Consider the following 21,296-nt stretch of genomic DNA (forward strand, 5'->3'; position numbering starts at 1 on the left):
TGTGTGTGTGTGTGTGTGTGTGTGTGTGTGTGTGTGTGTGTGTGTGTGTGTGTGTGTTTGTGTGTGTGTGTGTCTGTGTGTGTATTTATATAAAGAGATATAGATATAGATATATATACATACATATATACATATATATAATATAATAGGCAGATTGATAGACTGATAGATAGATAGATAGATAGATAGATAGATAAATAGATAGATAGATAGATAGATAGATAGATAGATAGATAGATAGATAGATAGATTTGAAACTTATTTCCTCTAGCGCATCTCCATATCCATTTAAGGATTTAAACACGTACGTCTGCTAAGTTAGATGAAATATTTAATGCTCACTTTTTACATATTCTTGTCTGAATTGCTTTTATATTCCTTATAAATTTTATACGTTTCTGTTTTTCTTTATTAATTCTCTTCTCAGTAAAATATTTATTTAAGTGCGCAGAGATTTCGCGTTCTGCTACAATCTCAAAACATTGTTCTACTTCGGTTTCGAAATAGTAGAACACGTATTGATTTTAAACAGATCGATATTAACAGAGATTCTCTTTACTGAGCTCATGTTTGTTTCATTTTATTTTGTTTTCTACTTGTTTTGTATATTTTTCTTCATTTTTTTTCATTATTGCATTTTTAATATTATTATCATTATTGCATTTTTAATATTATTATCATTATTGCTGATGTTGTTGTTGTTGTTGTTGTTGTTGTTGTTGTCAATATTAGTAGTAGTGTTAGTATTAGTATTATTTCGATCATCATCATCATCATCATCATCATCATCATTATCATCATCATCATTTTAGCTGTAGCATTTTTGTTACTTTTTGTCGTTTTCATTCTGTGTTGATCTTGTTGCTCCTGTTAACATATCGTTGTTTCTTTTTTTATGATTGTGATAATGTTGTTCTCGCTGCTTTAGTACATGCTAATTTTGATATTAATGTTGTAGGATTTAATATCACCGTTATTGATAATATAAGATTTGTTTTTGTTCTTGCTCTGTGTTTTTTTTATGTGTAGTGGATAGAATTATTGGTGGTTATAGTGGACTTCTTTGTATTGTTAATGAGGCTGGCGTTTAATTATTCGCTTATTAATATTGTTATTGTTGTTGCTTGGTCCTATATCAGTTCTGATCGAACAAACCTCTATAATCAAAGATGTTCCAGCTCTGTTGATCCTAGCTTTTGATTTTAGATATGATGTATTTAAGGTTACGTTATGAACTCTTTATCATTTAAAAAAAATACATTAGGGTATCATATAAGGAAGAATTGGCGTTATTTCTATCAGGTCGAAAAATCTGATAGAAATAAAGCCTCAGCAGCAAAGCGATTGTTCAAATTGTTTTTATTGGTCCATTTAAGAAAGATGATTGATGCTCAGCAACATAGAACTGTTCATGGGTTAAAGGGGAAATCTGTAGAAGTGTACAGAATGAGAAGATACTTCTTACAAAGGTAGTCATGTAGTCAATGAGTTACTATTTCCAGGATAATTAATAAGAGGTGCATTCCCGAAGTTTTGAGACATTTGTAGGAGAGGCAGTTATAACTACCAAAAGTTATTGTTAATTTAGTACATCGTTCGAATTCGTCTAATAATCTGGCCAACCAACATTCATTTTATTATAGAGAGAAGGAGACAGCTCTAACAGTACTCTGAACACACTGTACTAAACACTAGTTTACAGAATGCAGCTGGGACGAGAAGATAATTCAGAAGCACGTTGTTTCATAAAGCTTTCTGCTAAACTGGATTAAATGTTACAGAAACTTATGAAATGTCCCTGACTGCTAATGGATTAACTTTTATGGGTTGGGCATGTTTATCGTTGGCAAAAATTGTTCAAGGACGGTGGTGAGGAGGTGAGATACGATGAGAAATATGGGAGGAAGAGAGACATCAGAACATCCGAGATGATTATGAAATTTGCGATTTTCTGAATGAAGACTGTCGTGCGTCTTTAAAAACAATAAGAATACAGTCTGGAGTTGAAGTGGTAACTTTACACAGAATTATTTATTACATTTGTTCCTTGGATGTTCATTGAAGAACAGAAACAAAGACGAGTTGGTGACATGAGGCGTTGGTGACATGAGGCGTTGGTGACCTGAGGCGTTGGTGACGCGTTGAGTTACCTTCAATCCAAGAGTGCTTGAGTCTCTGGTGACCTGTGACGAAAGCAGAATTTATTGTTTGGATCCAGAGACCAAGATATTGAGTTCCCAGAGGAAGAAGCATCGTTGCTTCGCAGGACACAAGAAGGCTGGGGAAAATAAGTCCACCGGGAAGCACATGATGATCCCCCTTTTTTTTTACTGCAAGAGCACCGTCTACATGTGTTAGATACCTTCTGGTCAGGTGAGCAACAAAGAGTATTTTGTAAAGATTTTGAGAGAGTTCAATAAAATATTTTGGGACAACAGTCCAAAGCTCTTCCACTCGGGTCGGAGGCATCTGCTCCAGGACAATGCACCAGTCCTCATCCTGGTAATCCTCTATTGGACAGAGATGGCTATCAAAACTGTCCCGCGTCCTCCATACAATCCAGACCTTGCACCCTGTGATTTTTGATTTTTCCCTATATTGAAGAAGAATCTCAATCGCAGTCATTCTGGGGACATTTCGAAGATGAAAAAGGCGTTAATTTGGAGGACTTCCGTGGAGCCTTCACAAATTGGCTGGACAGCTACAGCAAGAGCATTGATGGCAGAGGATCTTCTTTGAAGGTGATTAGAATTTTGAACATCTTTGAAATTAAGAAATATCTCTCCTGAAAAAGTCACAAAACTTCTGGAATGCACATTATACTACGTGAATGCTACAATTCTTGAAGTAAAAAAAAAAAAGAAAAGAAAATTTATTCCATTAATATTTACCTCCTTAAACTTGAGAACAATCAATTTCACAGGATATTTAAATTAATTAAAAATAAGCAGGTATGGAATACATATTTCATTAAATGAGCCTCCTTTCTTCTAGCAGTTGAGCAACAACTCTGGTGATGTTCCCGACTAAATGTATCCTCAGTGTACTATTTTTGAAATGATACTGATGTTTCTAACTAACTTGAAGAGTAATTATATGTCTTGTGAATGAATTCAAGGTGGAAATATATCACATAGTAAACTAGCCAAACGAGCCAGGTTTATGAGAAACATAGTAGTAAAGAGAGAGAGAGAGAGAGAGAGAGAGAGAGAGAGAGAGAGAGAGAGAGAAAGAGAGAGAGAGAGCATTAGTTGCGACAGTAAGCCAAGTTGTTTAATTTGGTTAAAATGATATCGTTATTAATGACAATAATTGCAATGTAAAATAATAAGTATGATTTAAAAATGGTAGAAGCAATTTGAAACGTAAGTTATTTAACGTTGATGAAATATAGAACTAATTTTGTGCTTTGTCTGAGCTTTAGTTTTAAGGTTCTCATAATTACTTTCGTATATCAGATGCATCTTGTTATAAATATTCCAATAGATTCCTTAATTCCTAACATTAATCATAAAAATGTTTATGCACATAGATCCTATATATTTCTCAAGTCAACTTAAATTTATTGTATTCAGCGATGCCGAGGTCAAAAGAAGAGTAGAATGTAATTTACTTTCATTTTCAGTCTATTTATTGGTAGTTTGAATTCATTAACTCTTCAGAATTTCTCACCTTGCTTTCATGTTTAGAATTCGCTGCTCCAATTGATTGTTCTCATCGTTTGGAGCCTAATTTTAACGAATAAGGCAATTGCGCTGGAGGACACTTTAGAAAATGTTCATGCAACTACTCCTGAATATGTTTTTGCACTCATCAGTATTCCTCGTACTATTGTCGGTCTCTAGGTTATATTTAGCCAATGGTATTCGCAGATGTTCGTTGGGATCTATACCCGCTCTACATTATTTCTCCGAAAATGATAAATTTCATGAACTTGCACACGTATAATAATGTGTATTTTTGATTAACAAATGTTATACATGCATATTAAATATAGATTGCATTCCTTCAATACATTTCAATATGATGTTTGTGAAACACACATACACATGCACATATACACACACATAGGTGCGTATGTGCGCGCGTGTATATGAAGGTAAAGCTACACTAGTCAACAAATTTTTTGTTTAAGTGGATGGAACAATTAAGGCTCTGGATGAGTTGCAGCACCGATGAAGAATAAGTTTAATTATATCTGAGTGTTAAAAAGTAAGCACAGCAAGATATTTCAAGAACATAAAACACTGTACACTCTTCAACTATAATAGATAAAGTCTTTTGTATTACAGATACAATTAATTTGGCGGGCTTCATAACAGTTTCTGGCCATACAGTTTCACTCTTAAAATGTGGGTTGACCAGGGAAATAGAAAAGGATATTTAACCGTGATGTTATGCTGGCTGTTCGAACTTAGTTTCTTACAGCAGTGAACTGTACTTAAACTATTTGGCCATAGTGCACCTACAGTCTCATTGTATATTGCAAATAAATGAAAAGTTATTCTTCTTTGTAAGCAATCTCTTATTTCATCTAATGAAAAGTAAGATCTTTTCCACTTACAGGGGTGAGTAATATGCCATCACAGAGTCTATGCAGCTTTAAACTATTGAGGGAAGCTTCTCGTAATATAAGATTTGATTTTGTAAAGAAAGTTTAAATATCCTTAACGTAATATCTATTCTAGTATTATATTTGCTTTCCCTGCACGTATCCGGTGATTTCACTTTATACATTTGTATATAAGGAAATCCCATATAGCATATCGTGTTATATGCAGCTTTTATTTCCTGGTTATTTATGAGAACGCTGATAATATATCAGTTGAGGTTCTTTGTTGATTATTGCTGCTTCGGAATTAATATGTGGTTGATAATTCAAATATATTTGTTTCATTCATATTTGAATCTTCTGATATATACAAGATACATGCAGCCATTTGAAAGCAGATACTTTCATGAGAATGATATTGATATTTATCGGAACTTGCAGAGATAAAGAGCTGGTACAATGAGGAAAAGAATGCGTATATATGTTTGACATTGCATTTAGTAGTTAACTGTTGTAAATTAGGATGAGATCGACGGAATTGCCTGGGAAGGGAATTTCTTATATTAACCTATGGAATTGAAATGAATACATGTTCGCAACAAAAATGGATATGCTAAATACCTTGATACTAACTGAACTATCGCATTTTATACTGGAGCGGTGGCAATGAAGTTCTCAAAATAATTCATTTTTCGTACAGCCACAAACGTAAATCTTGTACATTGAGTTAGTGATTAATGCATCTCTAATGATGCAAATCCGATAAAGTTTAATGCTCAGCATGAAGCAATGATAGAATCAAGATATGTCTTGAGTTGTGCCCCGTGCTTTCGGGGAAAATTAAAACATCGTTACTCATTGGCAAATAAGGTTTTGTATTTTTGCGTTTCTTGCCATGACTTCATTTCTACTTATTCTTTTGATACACTCTACATTCAAAAGGTTTATAGTAGCCATTGCTGAGAGCCCAGTCTTGTTTTTCATTATCGTCTCTACGTCGATTAAATTATAATACAGGAAGTGTGTTACAAATATTCAAAATTCTGTGAATGTAAGCATTCTGTCAAGTTAGAAGAATAGGTCAAACAAGAAGAATTCCACAAAATAAATTTCGTAAATCTGAAATCAGAGTAGAAATTCTACGGATATACTTTTTTTACCTGAAGTTTATATGAAAATGTTTTTATGTAGTAGGAAAAAATCTGTTAAATGTGTTGCGTAAACGAGAGATATTCACATCTTTGCGTATGTCTAAGAAATTAGTTATTATTGCGATAATACTCCATGATCCCAGTAACATTAATAGTTATAGCAATAATTGTTGTAATTTTAATGCTAACAATTACATGAGAAACAGTAATAGAAACAGTAGTAGTAGTAATGGAAATAGCTGTAGCGAAGTATTGACAAAACAAATTATTACAGAAATGTTATAATATATACAGATGGTGGGATCTGTATTGAATACCATTTGGTGTATACAACGGAATGGAACTTGATCTTTGTTGGTTGCCCAAAGAGAAAATAATAAAATATATGAAAGATACAATGGGCATTGTTATGACGTCAGGTTGTTCGACGGAAATTGCCAAACATTTTACATCAAACGGCTGCAAACTTGCACAATCTCAGAAAATATATACTGACTGTACCACACGTGCAGTCCTCAAAACACATGAGGATATACATACTTGCGAATTACTCACGCCACGCCCTGGAGGAATGAAACAAACGTGACAGGAGAATTCCATCACATTTACTCTAAATATTTTGACTAAACGTTCTCTTTTCTGTTTATTTTTTTTCTTCTTTTCTTCTTCTATTTTCTTGTTACCAGTTACGTTAAAGGTAATTTGTCTAAAAAGAATGCAAAATATTCCAGTTCATATTTTGAAGTTAGGTGTTTCTGCATTTTTTTTAATTTTCATTTGACACCGAGGAGGACAGAATTATTGTCAAAATATTATTCAACACAATGAACACAGTCAGTCACTATATACTGCAAATACAATATCGCGCTCTTTTTATCTCTTAATAATAAGAAGAATAAGAATAAGAATAATAAGAATAATAATAATAATAATAATAATAATAATAATAATAATAATAATAATCCTTTCTATTATAGGCATGCGGCCTGAAATTTAGTGGGTGGGGACTTGTCGATAACATCGACCCCAGTACTCCAATGTTACTTAACTTATTGAACCCAAAAGGAGGAAAAGCAAAGTCGAACTCGGTGGAATTTGAGCTCAGAACTTTGCGGCAGACGAAATACCTCTAAGCATTTCGCCTGGCATGCTAACGATTCTGTCGTCTCTCCGCTTTAATACTGCTACTATTAATAATAACAGTAACTCGTTCTACAATAGACAAAAGGCCAGGCATTTTGGGAGAGGGGTTAAGTCGATTCCATTTACCCCAGTACTCCATTGGTACTTAATTTATCGACTCCGAAAAAAGAAAAATGAAAGCCAAGCCGACAACGTAGAAATTTGAAATCAGGACCGAAGCACGGAGAAAATGTCATGAATGTTTTTGCCCGGTGTACGAACGATTCTGCCAGTTCACCGAATAAATGCCGCTTCTGCAAAAGTAACCAATAACCAATAACATTATTATTATAACTACCAGCAATACCACCAGTGCTACGATCATAGTATGACTTCTGCAACCACTACATTTACCATCACTGCCACTACTCCTTTCTTTTTCACCGCTAATGCTACTTCTCTTCTTCAATCGCACCATCTAAGTATAATCTTCACCTACTACTACCACTACTAGTACAACCAACTCAGCTACACTTGACACTAACTCTGTCACTATCACTACTGTCAGAGCCATCACCACGGTCGTCAGAATTGTATTCGAAACATCATTATGTAATAGTTACACCTAATTTATTTCTTTTAGCTTATTTTATAAAGATATCAATGATAAATCATTATAATAGAATTGTTTGGTAAGTTTTCTTTTTCCCCGAAATGTTGCATAGAAGGGTATAAACAACATATACTTATTACATAGTGAAATAAATGTCGTAGACTTTGGCAAAAGAAAATATTGGAATTTTTATAGTAAAATATAAAGTAACTCCATATCTTTGTAGGCGTCCTATAATATATAATTTCGTAGCAATTTGAAAATAATTTATGCTTGTATTGTTTGTGTATTTTTCATTCATTTTTCTTATATATGATTTCATATAGAAAAAGATGATTTTAGTCATGATTGCAATTTCATGTGGTCTATAGAGCAATAAAATATTTTACACATACACACATATACGTACACACTCACACAAGCACATAAACATACACACACTCAAATATGTGTGTGTGTGTGTGTGTGTGTATTTGCATGTATCGATATATCTATATGTACACACACCCTAGATACATTTGTATGTGTATCTATCTATCTATCTATATATGTGTGTGTGTGTGTGTGTGTGTGTGTGTGTGTGTATGTGTGTGTATGTGTGTGTGTGTGTGTGTGTGTAGATGTCTGAAGCACTAAGACAAATTTTACTTAATTATGAGCTGTTCAAACATGCTAAAGGTACCTGAACTTGTAAATACTTTTAATACCAGATTGCCGAGGAAAAGAACACACAGTTTAGACTAAAGTTGTTAAATTACAATAGATAGCTCTCATAGCATGCCCTTTTGAACTGATGGATGTATTTCTGACTTGTTTCGTTTCTTCGGCACGAGACACCAAAAGAAAACAACTCTGAGCTGACAAGCAAGGTAAGCGAAACTACCTTTATTGTAAATCACTAAATATTAATCCCGGTTACATACTCAGGCCTCCGAACCGAAACATGTGTGAATACATGCACGAGCCAAGACGGAAAATATACAAATTGATGACCAGTCCAGATATATTTGAGGTGTATTTGAAGCCCAAAAGTATTTGCCCTGCAGTTTATTGTGTTGAAAACGATATTCATTTAGCACAAATAGGTGTTAAAACATTATAGCCAGCACTGTCTTTCTATTGGGCTGAGGAATGCAATTGGAACTCGTTCTCTCCTCAGTACCAGATTGCAAGCGAGACAACTCTGAGCTGATTAGAATTCAAAGTTTCCATTATCGTAAATCAAGAAATATTCTTCGACTGTGCATGTAGATAACCAGGGCGGAAGTAATGCAAAAAAAGATGTGTGAAACAAGTGTGAAATTCATCCATTAGTCCAATAGGGAGAGCTCTGAGGTGAATATAGTGTTATAACGATTCTTTCTCTTAAGCGTAAAACCGCAGTGAAAAGCCTTTATAGGTTCAAATATCTCTGAAACATTTGAACTGTTGTTAACATTCTATAATACCATATATTGCAAGAAATAAGTTTTAAAATATCTTGACGCTGTAAGAAGCGCGCAATATACATACACTAACAGGGGAGATGACAGCCCCATGAAAGACTCTAGACTAGACTAGTTTTGCCTCTCAATCGTCGGCTCGTCAACAATGACTGGAAAAACGCTGGGTTGATTGACTGAATCCGGCTGTCAGTGTATATATTTTTACATTAAATATTTATGTCTGATTTAGCGAAATGTTAATGCGTATATTAAAAATTAATATAAACAGCTAGGCGCAATATAATACCATAAAGGAAAAATGTTATCGTCACTAATTATTATCGTCACTCTTATTTCTTGCAATATAAGTATTTCGACACCCTCATTCACAATAAGTGATGATAACATCTTTCGTTTGTGGTTTTATATTGCGCCTAGCTATTTATATCAATATTCAATATACACATAAGCATTTAACTAAATCAGTCATAAATTTTCATGGTAAAAATATATACACTGACAGCCGGATGTAGTCATACCATCGAGACTCTGGGTGATTGGCGAAACTAGTCCAGTGATCGTAGAGATACTCATGCAGCAGTTATCTCCCCATGTCAGTATATACACAGACATGCAGGAAGTAAATAGACACATTTAATTTTCGAAATCTATTTTTTTATATTAAGTGGTTGAAGGAGAGGTTTTCTTCTAGTTGCTCTTCCATAACATCTAAGCTTATGTAGATATGTAACACACGTTCTTGGACAAACTTCTAGCTGTTTTACAATGTCAGAAGCCTTCGAACGTTTTCCACAATTCTCTTCAAGCAGCGAAGCTTCCTTTCCGAGGGCCCAGGTCAGCCGGGTCGAGAATCTGTTGATTCTTTTCCTTGGCTTTTGAATTGCACTAAAATTCTATTAGCAGTAGCAAGAAGAATTCGAAGATTTTCGGCAATTTTTCGGTGGCTAAGACCAGCCTCAGATTGCCCAACAATACAACCTCTTTGAAAATCTAAGAGTTCTGATGAATCTTTTGTGCGTGGCTTGGTTACTCTTCGCAAATGTCTAACATAATGGCACCTGAAATGAAAAAGAGTAATTACATTGTAAATTCTACTTCCTGCATGTCTGCATATGTGTGTGTGTGTGTGTGTGTGTGTGTGTGTGTGTGTGTGTGTGTGTGTGTGTGTGTGTGTGTGTGTGTGTGTGTGTGTGTGTGTGTGTGTGTATTGCACGCTTCTTACAACATTAAGAGTTTTTAACTCTTGATATGTGTGTTCATGTGTACAAGCTTGAAATGATGTAATTCTGTGGAATTGTATTATTTGTGCTTAACGATTCTGCCAACTCACTGCCCTACGTGTGGAATTGTAATATTAAGCAGACGTAAGGTGGCTAACCGGCAGAATCGTTAGCACGCCAGTGTTAAAATGCTTAGCCGTATTTCGTCCGTTTATAGTTTCTAAATTCAAATTCCGCCGAGATCTACTTGGCCTTTTATACTTTCGGAATCGATAAATCAAGTACTATTTCAACACTGTTTTCGATGTAATCGATTTGCCCACACACTCGAAGTTTCTGACATTGTGCCAACATTTCAGATCAATTTTAAGCAAGATGTGGGTGTCGGCTTCAGTTATGATTATGCTTATAGCCTATTGGATGTGAAGTATCATGATAAGGCAGGTTGAAGCCAAATTGATAACTGACTATTGGAATTGGAATTTGACCCATATTTCACCTCTGTTTATATTTACTATTCTTGTTTACACTTAAGAGTTTATCTGTTTCAGTCGCTCCTTATTATTGTATAGCACTGCTTGCAATAATTCTTATAATTATATTTGTATTATTTCTACATATTTCTCAGCACATTGTAAGCGTGATAACTTACAATTGTTTCCAAATTAAATATATAACATGCAAACATATGAAATACATATATTACGGAAGTATACCTTCTTCCAAAATGGTTACGGAATTATTTTATATCGTGCATCAACTTATAAAGAAGTAATTTTTTTTTTTGATTTCTCTATATAAATGGTGCTAGTTCCTTTATCACACTTTTGTTGGAATATTATTTGCCATTTGTTTTATCATTATAGTATGTATATGTTGTTTTTTCACATCTGCATATCATTTCCGAAAAGAAGCATATTCGGAAAAGTTTCCATTGAAATATTTATGACACAATATGTGTTTTAAATAAATAACGTCCCATTAATAAATAATTGTCTAACTATACAGCAAATAGTTAAAATCATTTGACAGTTAACACTGATTGTAAGTCGATAGATATGGAAGTTGTGAGTTAAATACAGATGCATTGTCGGATGTATAGCAAGAATACTACAAAAAGTCACTTTTACATAATAAAATTGCAAACCCATTGTAAGGGCATGTAGCTCTTTCATGAAAATCGTGCTCACGATCTTAAGGTTGTGAGTTCGATTCCTGCACCAGGTGGTCAGTTCTGTCTTGAAGAAAGGCTTGTCATTTTATGTGGCTTTAGTTTAGCAGGTAAACTGTAGCTGAACATCTCTATCAGCAGTCTCTATCTCTATCTGTAGCTGTCATATCCTTTGGAACGAGTACGAGCCTGCGAAGCCGAAGATGGCAGCCATTTGAGCGAAGTCATTTTTCATATGTGATGTAGAGATGCTGCAAAATTTGACTTGTGCATATCAATTTCCATTATGCTCTTTATGTTGCATCAAAATTTCATGCTTTTTCGGGGAAGTTAAGGAAGGTATTAAAAACTGAAACCTATCAGTCACTTTTGGGACACCCTTTATATATCTGCTTATGTGAATCGATATAAACATGTACAAGCATGGCTACAGTTGATGCTGTCAAAGCTCCAACATTCTGCTGCGTTGAAATACTAACTTTTTCTTGAATGGAAAAATGTTTTAGAAATAAAACCAGACGAATATACATGCATACATGAATATACATGCATACATGAATATATATGCATACAGGCAGCACTATTCTTCCTGTAACCATTGAATTTGCTATCTAAACACACCTTTTTACAAGTACACAGAATTCTAAATCTGTTTCAAATGAGCATCATTCCCGCCAATTTCCATAGATAGGGAGGAACTGCTCACTTTCTCGACATCCTCGAGTTGCGTTACAAACAGTACAAACACTAATGAAGCAGCAATTATGAAACCTCAACGTGGCTATTCGAACGGATGAAATCATTCAAATTCCGCTGTATTTTCTTAGAAACAAAACGACTAGGTGAGTTTTCCTCAACTGACACCATCTAAAAGCAAACAAATGATCAGTAAAGAAACGGCTCTGATCATAAGTCAGCTGGATCAAGATAATTTGGGGGCTAGAGGGTAACAACAAGCCCAGAACAACCCAAGAAAGAAGCACCAACCTAATAACCTGATTTGCTAGAAATAGCAGCAAAACTTCCTTAAGTAGCACACTGACACCTTATAAAAATAAGATACTTCGGATTACATAGATATAAATACACTATACCCGAAAAGGTGTTTGGGGAGATGGTCATGACTAGGAAGCATTTAAATATAAATCTCCTGGATCAGTTAACGTAAATAAGTAGATTTAGACACTACTAAATAACAATATATTTATATAAAGAATCTTCACTTGAATACGGTGAGATATTTCATAGGAAAATACTTCAAATTACATTGTATAGTTTTCCTCCATCTATTTATATTGTATTTTATATACATTTTAAAACTTTAATTACAAAATATTTACAACAACCCCACCTTATTTCTCATTCCATCGTGTGTGTAATTACATGTTCCTATATGACTGTGTAAACGCCGTGCTACTGATTCAAACTACGGTATGAGTGAGAGAGCAGTCGTCCATGTGTGTGTTTCAGTGATTTGGTGTGTGCATTTGCGTGTAGAGATATGTGAATGTAAAACTTCATAAATTTGGTTTCTCTTCTACTAATGCACTTGATAAACCGAGACACAATTTTAACTGTTAATAAACAACGATTATGGATGCATGCATGCTCACACACTACACATGCACATACGCACATGATATATATATATACGTATACATATAGGAATATATATATGTAATATATTCTATATCTATATATATATTGATATACTGATATACGTGTGCATATATGTGTCTTTATATGTATATGTATGGATGTATGTAAATAAGTATATATATATATATATATATATATATATACACCCAAATATATATATGTATATATATGTAATATACATTTATACAAATATGTATGTATATATGTATGTGTGTATATGTATATATATGTGTGTGTGTGTGTGTGTGTGTGTGTGTGTACATATGCATACACACACATATTCATATACACACACGTAAATACCTATATTATATATGACGGGTTCCATAATGGTGCGTGTTTCGATCACATTGTTCTCAAATATTATAGCAGACCACTTCAAAATCTCCAGCGTCCAAGCCAATTAATCAACTCTTGTCAGAGAAACAAGAAAACACAAGTGGGAGAGCGATAGAAAGGGAGAAATAAAATGGGAGAGAGGGAGAGAGAGAGAGAGATATAGAGAGAGAGAGAGGGAGATCTATACAGTAGTTGGCAGAAGAATTAAGACGCGTAATAATAAAGATAAAGGAGAGAGAACTGATAGAGACAGAGAGAAAGATGAAGACTAGAGAGTGGGGAGAAGGAGAAAGGGTGGAGTGAGAGTGGGAGATAGACAGACAGGCAGAAACACAGACAGGCAGAAACACAGACAGGCTGAAGTATAGACTAATGATACGGTAGCTTTGCCTGTAATTATATCCTCAACTATCAATGAAAACAACTTGCAAGCGTTTATATAAATATATGCCATTATACATACTTTCGTACGCAATTATATGTGAATATACAAACACATGCACACCAACACACACATGCCAATACACACAAACATATATTTGCATGTAAGTGTGTGGGTGTGTGAATATGTGTATGTATGTACATACATAAGCTCTGATACAGAAACACAAACGGTGTGTGTATGCATGTGTGTGTGCGTTCGCCCGTGTGTGTGTGTGCGTGCGTGTGTACTTAAATGCAAGCATGTGCACATGACAATATTGAGTTTAAATTTTGACACATGACAAGCAATTTTTGGGTAGGCGTGTAAGTCGTTTACATCAACTCCAGTACTCCACTGGTACTTATTTTATCGACCCCGAAAGGATAAAAGGCAAAGTCGACCTCGGCGGAATTTGAACTCAGAACGCAAAGTGCCAGAAGAAATGACGGTATGCAATTCTTCCAGCACGTAAACGACCTCACGGATTATTTCCTCAATAATAATGATAATACTAATGTTTTCTTTAGCCACCATCAAAGGTTTACAAAAAAGAAACCTTTGAGAACGGTAAAGGAGAAATCCATGTGATGTTACTTATATAGAAGCGTGTAAGCAGTAACAAACGATAGCAATATAAATTTCAACAACTAAAAATTCCTCAAAAGCGAGAGACTTGCTAAAGATGCTCCTGGAGACCCCATAAAACAACGGTCACTCTGACTACTAGAGCGAGTGCTCTCTCCATATAGGTCTCCTTCAATGTACGGGCGAATGCTTAGAGTAGGCTCGTTCAATCGAATCATTCTTGCCACATCCACCCAGCTTCCAATAAAATTTCTGGAATGCAGTACTTCCCTCTGTTACCCTTATCTACATTTTCAAATGTAACTTGAAAAATTTGATGTGGGCTCGGCTGCGAGGCTTTAGTGAAAACCTTTCAGCCAAGGTCACATCAAAGCACCTCTTCTAAATTTCTAAATTTCCCTCTATTCTATTTCTTTATATTACTATTGCCTTACTAAACCTACTCTATTCTAATTTCAGAGCAAACCATCATTTGCTGTTGAGGACTGACCCCGTAAACACCTGATTAACTGATCCTTTATTCTGGTGTCTATAAGTTTGGCATGCAGGGAGTTACGCGTTCAGATCCTTCTAGCCAGATCCCTGCATACGATGCCTATCTAGGTCGACCGTGCAGATCAGAAATGTGTGATCTGTGCAGCCGATGATTTCGAAAAGCGGAAAATTTATGCTATCCTTATCTACTGGTCTACAGACTACTCTATCTGCATACGACTTAGATGACCCGATGCGGTTCAGCCATGTCCACACTGGCACATTCAGGATATTTAGTCGTTACCTGTCAGACTGTTGAAAACGTCTGAGTAGATTTGTGAGGCACGTGGGCACCCTCTTCTAACAGTTAGCTCTACATAATTTAGATTTGCTTTCAATATGGCGTTCTAGTTATCAGTTAACGTTAAAGGTCGAGATTTTTTCCAAAAAATCCTGCAGATGTGTGAATAAGTCTGGTTGTCCAGTCGCTGTCAGAGTTTGGAGGACCAGTCTAAAAGCATTCACGTTAAAACTGTTCACGTCCAGGACCACCAACTTACCTTCTGAGCTCAAGAAGATGGCTCGTATTTCCGACCCAGTCCTGTCTGGAACAACACCGCAGTTTCAAACCCCTGATCCCGGTTGGCATGGAGGTATGTAAATCCTGTATCCACCAAAAGGGGCATGAAAGCCTGTCGACTGGAAAGTCTAGTTTCACTCATAGCCACTACATCTATATTTAGTGTTCTGAGGTCATTGAGTCAGTGGCCCTGTTTCCAAGACGACCACACACCGCCTGCCTTTGTATTACCTATTCTGAGCTTGGCTATGTTTGTGACAAAGAAGGAAAGTGAAGAAAGTCACTAATCATATTTCTGTGGAGGGACAGATTTTCTATCCTTTTGTCAATTTGTGGATGTCTCCAAAAGTACGCTTTGTAGAGTCTTTTGTTTGAGGTTCCACAGTAATCTTCCATTCCCTTGGAATTTTTGCCTTCAGTTTGTTGTAAGTTTGTTGCGCTGTTTTCATAATGTTTATGGGAATAGGGGTGTTATGGTGATGTATTCATTTTTGGCAATGTCAGTGTGTTTTTTTAATAAACTTTAAGTTCTTTTTGTGTCTGTGGCCGTGACATTGATGATGCCTTGGGAGTACTGGTCACGTTGTTGGTCTTGATTGTTACGTTTTTATTAAATGAATTGGTAGTATTTGTAAAGTCGGAAATGTTTGTAATTGTGCTGGTGTAATGTGCGTGGGTGTGTGATGGTTTCTTTGTTTTTCTGTCTCCTCTAATTTCTTGGTTTTTAGTCTTGTATTGTGCTTTTAATTTCGCAATTATTTCTTTTTCCATTCCCCACGATACATTCTGATTGTTTTCTCAGAGCGTTTTCCTCACCAGACGAGTTTTCACAAGAGATAAAGTGCCTTGCTGAATAAATACATCCTGCTAATAATAATCATATTGTAGAATTATAAGTTAATCATTCCACTAGTTTGTTATAATTATATGTAATTATCAGTTTACGCTTGCAATTCTAATATGTAGGTAATTTTACAGAAAATAAAAGTTAATAAATATGTTCATTCTACATTACGTTTTTGGTTTATATAATCCATAGTTCACACAAACAATTTTGATAAATTGGCAATAAAAAGAAAAATTATAGTTCGCAAGAAAATTAGATACATAGATACATAGACACATTGTGAAATTAAAAGCGGGAGAGAGGAGGAACACACAGGAAGTGAAAGAGAAAGACAGAAAGTAAGAGAGACAGTAGGTACATAGATCAAAAAAATGTTGATGCATAGATACATAGTAACAGCAAATATTGGATGTCACTTTCACTTTTCATTACCACATAAGAACAAAATTTAACTCGCAAGTGGTTGAGTACTCCACAGACAAACATATCATTAACTTAGTTCTCAGAAATTCATCCTCACACAAAATATGACAAGGCTGGCGAACATTTTCAAGCACTGGAGATGGTTTGTGTTCCCACCAGTTTTTATCATAGGGCAGCTCCAGGTTTTTGCAGATTACCCTGTGAATATAATGTGCTGCCCTATCATGCCCGTTGAGATATTCCGTAGCACATCCCGCTCAAAAGGTCCCTGAATAATGGTTGTGTAAGGATGTTGAATGAAACAATCGTGTTTCCAAAGGTGAATTATCCAAACCCCAAAGAATTCCTCTCAACACATGGCTATGATGCTCCCTCTTTTTTATTATTATTATTATTATTATTATTATTATTATTATTATTATTATTATTATTATTATTATTATTATTACTATTGTTATTATTACTAAAGGTAGCGAGATGGCAGAAACGTTAGCACGCTGGACGAAATGCTTAGCGGTATTTCGCCCGTTAATACGTTATGAGTTCAAATTCCGCCGAGGTCGACTTCGCCTTTCATCCTTTCTGGTTCGATAAATTAAGTACCAGTGAAGTACTGCGGTTGATGTAATTGACTATCCCCCTCTCCAAAATTTTAGACCTTGTACCTATTGTAGAAAGCCTTCTTCTTCTTATTATTATTAGTAGTAGTAGTAGTAGTAGCAGCAGCAGCAGCAACAGTGTTGCTTCTAAAGCGGTGAATCATTCGCATACCGCGCAAGCTGCTTATTGGTATTTCATCCGCCTTTATATTATGAGTCCAAATTCCGCAGAGGACGACTTTGCTTTCCATCCTTTCGGCGTCGGTAAAATAAATACCAGTTAAGTATTGGAGTCGATTTAACCGACTTTCCCCCTCCCTCTAAATTTTAGGTCTTGTGCTAATAGTAGAAACGATATATGTTTCGGCTCTACATTCTGAATTCAAATTAAACGGTAGAGATCTTTATTATTCATCCTTCCAGAATCGGTAAATAAAAGTAGCGTTTAGGCACTGAGATTGATGGTGTTGACTATCTTCCTCCCAGCAAAATTGCTGGCCTCGTGTCTAAAATAGGAAATTTTATTACTCTTTACTCTTTACTCTCAGAATTTTACAATCTGATTATAATTAAAACATGATAGGCTTAATTTATAAGGAATATTTCAAGCCGAGTAATACACATGGATCATATTCAAACATTAATTTGTATTAACTGTTATATGCTATGTTGTTTATTTTTGAAATATAATTGAAGGAAATTTATTTATTGTGAAATTTATGAGATGGTTATTTTTATTTGAACAGATTTATATTTTCTGAACTATAATTTCTCTTTTTATTGCCAATTTATCAAAATTGTTTGTGTGAACTATGGATTATATAAACCAAAAGCTTAATATAGAATGAACATATTTATTAACTTTTATTTTCTGTAATATTGCCTACATATTAGAATTGCAAGCGTAAACTGATAATTACATATAATTATAACATAATAGTGGAATGATTAACTTATTATAATTCTACAATATGATTATTATTAGCAGGATGCATTTATTCAGCAAGGCACTTTATCTCTTAAATTGAATTAATTTACTATATTAATAATGCACATATTTGCCTCAGAATATTTTCTTACCAAAGATTTGATAATGTAAATATTGTATCCACGAAATATACATTGACAAAATAATTGTAGAGAAAACGATCAAGCTTTTTAACGAATTAATTTGCAAATTATTTAAAGATTCCTTCTTGAAAATATGAATTGATGTTTAAATGATATCAATTTGTTACCTAATAATGTGGAAGCAAAATTTTACTTTAAAAGGAAAACAGTAAATATTTGGGATGGGTACTTGTAATGCTAATGTACAACTAATGTATTTCGGTGTATAATAATGTCTATTCTAGTCGGTAATGAACTGAGAGCTGTATTATCTGTTTATGAAATAACGAAATGTCTTTTTCGAAGGAATTATTCTTTCTTCCTTGTTCTGTACGTGTCTTTGCGAGTTATCGCCTGCCTTTTTTCTTAACTTGCTGACTGCTGAAGCCAATGTCATATTTGTAAAAATTACATTTTACTGAAAGGAATAAGATATAAAAGAACTTCAATTCCGAAAGAGTGAGAAACACAAGAGCAAAGCAGCTCTTTGTTTGCTGATTCGTTTAAACAGATATTACATAACACAAACGTTTCAATATTTTACAAATTTTGCAAAATATAACCATACAAATGCCTTCTTCCCACAACGAAAGTGAGAAGGGATTATTTACCACTTTGCCAACACCAAAACAATGACAGCAACAACACAGGCAGGTGACCACTATAGCTGCAAAAGCAACAGTAACAGTAGTAGCAACAACAATCATAGCAGCAGCAACAGCAACAAGAACAGCAACAGTGGAAGCAACAGTAGGTCACGTGGAGGTTGGAGCCATCTGGTAAATTTGTGATATCTAGAATTGCTTCAAAATATGTGTTATCCATATATTTTCTCCCTTGCAACGTAGGTTCTAGTGTACCACACTGGATTTAGACATTTAAAAAAAATTGTTGTTGTGTTGCTCGTTTCAGTCAACGACTTTGAACACCTATTGTTTTATAAGTCATAGTTATAAAAGAATATATATATATTTATATATTTATATATTCTTTTATTTTGCTTCAGTCATTTGACTGCGGCCATGCTGGAGCACTGCCTTCAGTCGAGCAAATCGACCCCAGGAGTTATTCTTTGTAAGCCTAGTGCTTATTCTATCGGCCCATTATGCCGAACCGCTAGGTTATGGGGATGTAAACACACCAGCATCGCTTGTCAAGCAATGTTGTTGGCACAAACACAGACACACACACACGCACACACGACGGGATTCTTTCAGCTTCCTTCTATGAAATCCACTCACAAGGCTTTGGTCGACCCGAGGCTATAGTAGAAGACACTTGCCCAAGGTGCAACGCAGTGGGACTGAACCCGTAACAATGTGGTTGGTAAGCAAGCTACTTACCACACAGCCACTCCTGTACATTAATTAATCATCGTATTCCAATTTTCCTCACTTCTTCAGTGAATTGCAGATGAACGACTATCTTTTTATACAAACACAACACAAGCTACGCTTTCAGGCTTTTTGAATAAAGTTTTCAGTAATAAACCCAATAGGTTTACTACCAATTCTGCGAAATAATCACGGGTCCCGCTAGTTTCTTTTTAATATGAATTTTGCATTTCTTAAATCGCTTATCGACATATCTTTCTTTTCTTGTGTTGGCCTCACTGCAGATGCGAACCCGTTAGGGCAAGATGTGTTAACATTAATGGTAGAAGTGGTGGTGGCGGTGGTGGTTGAATTTGCATGTGCTCTGTGAGAAAATATTCTTTTTTTCTTTTTCTTGATTTTCTTAATCATTGTTGGCATCTGCAATGGCGGTGGACGTATTGGCGGTGTTATTTTCACTTGATTTTTCTTTTGTGTTTTTTTTTTCTGTGTTGGTGATAGTGATGTTATTGTTGCTGCTGCTGCTAATACCGTCACTGCCTTTTACGATTTGGCTGTTCGGATGACTGGCTGTTCTTTTCAGCGGATGAACAATTCTCGTCGTCCATCTTTCTTTTTTGAGCATATATTGAGGGGCGTATTAACCTAAACAAAAACGAAATGAGGCCTTGAGTCCTATAGATGGAGAAAAACTAACGTGCTGATTATTTTATCTATGTAACGATGGCAAATTTCAGTATGTAGCAATGTGTAACAATATAAATGACAACAAATTAACGGGACCGATGTGTAATGCGTGTCGATAAACGAATAATAATATATTTTTTTTCTAGTCTAGGCACAAGGCTCGAAATTTTTGGGGAGGGGACCAGTCAATTAGATTGACCCCAGTACGCAGCTGGTACTTAATTTATGACTCCGAAAAGGCAAAGTCAACCTCAGCGGAATTTGAACTCAGAACGTAAAGACCGCAAAGCATTTCGCCCGGCGGGCTAACGCTTCTGCCAGCTCGCCGCTTAATAATAATAATAGTAATAATAATAATAATAATAATAATAATGATGATGATGATGATGATGATGATGATGATGATGATGATGATGCTAAGAAGAAGAAGAACTTTGACTCAAAACCAACCGTTTGAGATGTAGAATTAACAGAAATGACAAAGATGAGGTTAAAATCAACAGTTATTCAATACGGTACAAAATCTGGCCCCGGCTCTTCCATGAAACGCCCTTTGAAACAATGATGATAGCAGAGCCAACAAACCACAAAATTGAGAATAACTCATTCTGTGGTTCAAATATTGATTTCAATTTGTCTAAGTATTGGTCGCCAAAAGGTCAAGATTTCATTAGTAACTGGACGAGTTGTTATTTGTTGATTCTGTTGTTACAAGATATCTTTGTTCTCGGTTCCCACGCGCCTATCAACAATAACTTTAGTATTTTTACACAAGATTCTGAGTGATCTTTGGAAGTACATTATTATAGAAGTAACTGTATACAGAACAGTAAAAGAAATATGACATATTATTTCTGGCCGAGTCAAATACGAATTTATCAGATTTCTCTTTTAATACTTTTCTTTATCATACTTTCTTTAATAACATTTTTCTTCATATATATATATATATATATATATA

Source organism: Octopus bimaculoides, chromosome 10, assembly GCF_001194135.2.
Source record: "Octopus bimaculoides isolate UCB-OBI-ISO-001 chromosome 10, ASM119413v2, whole genome shotgun sequence".
Lineage (NCBI taxonomy): Eukaryota > Metazoa > Mollusca > Cephalopoda > Octopoda > Octopodidae > Octopus > Octopus bimaculoides.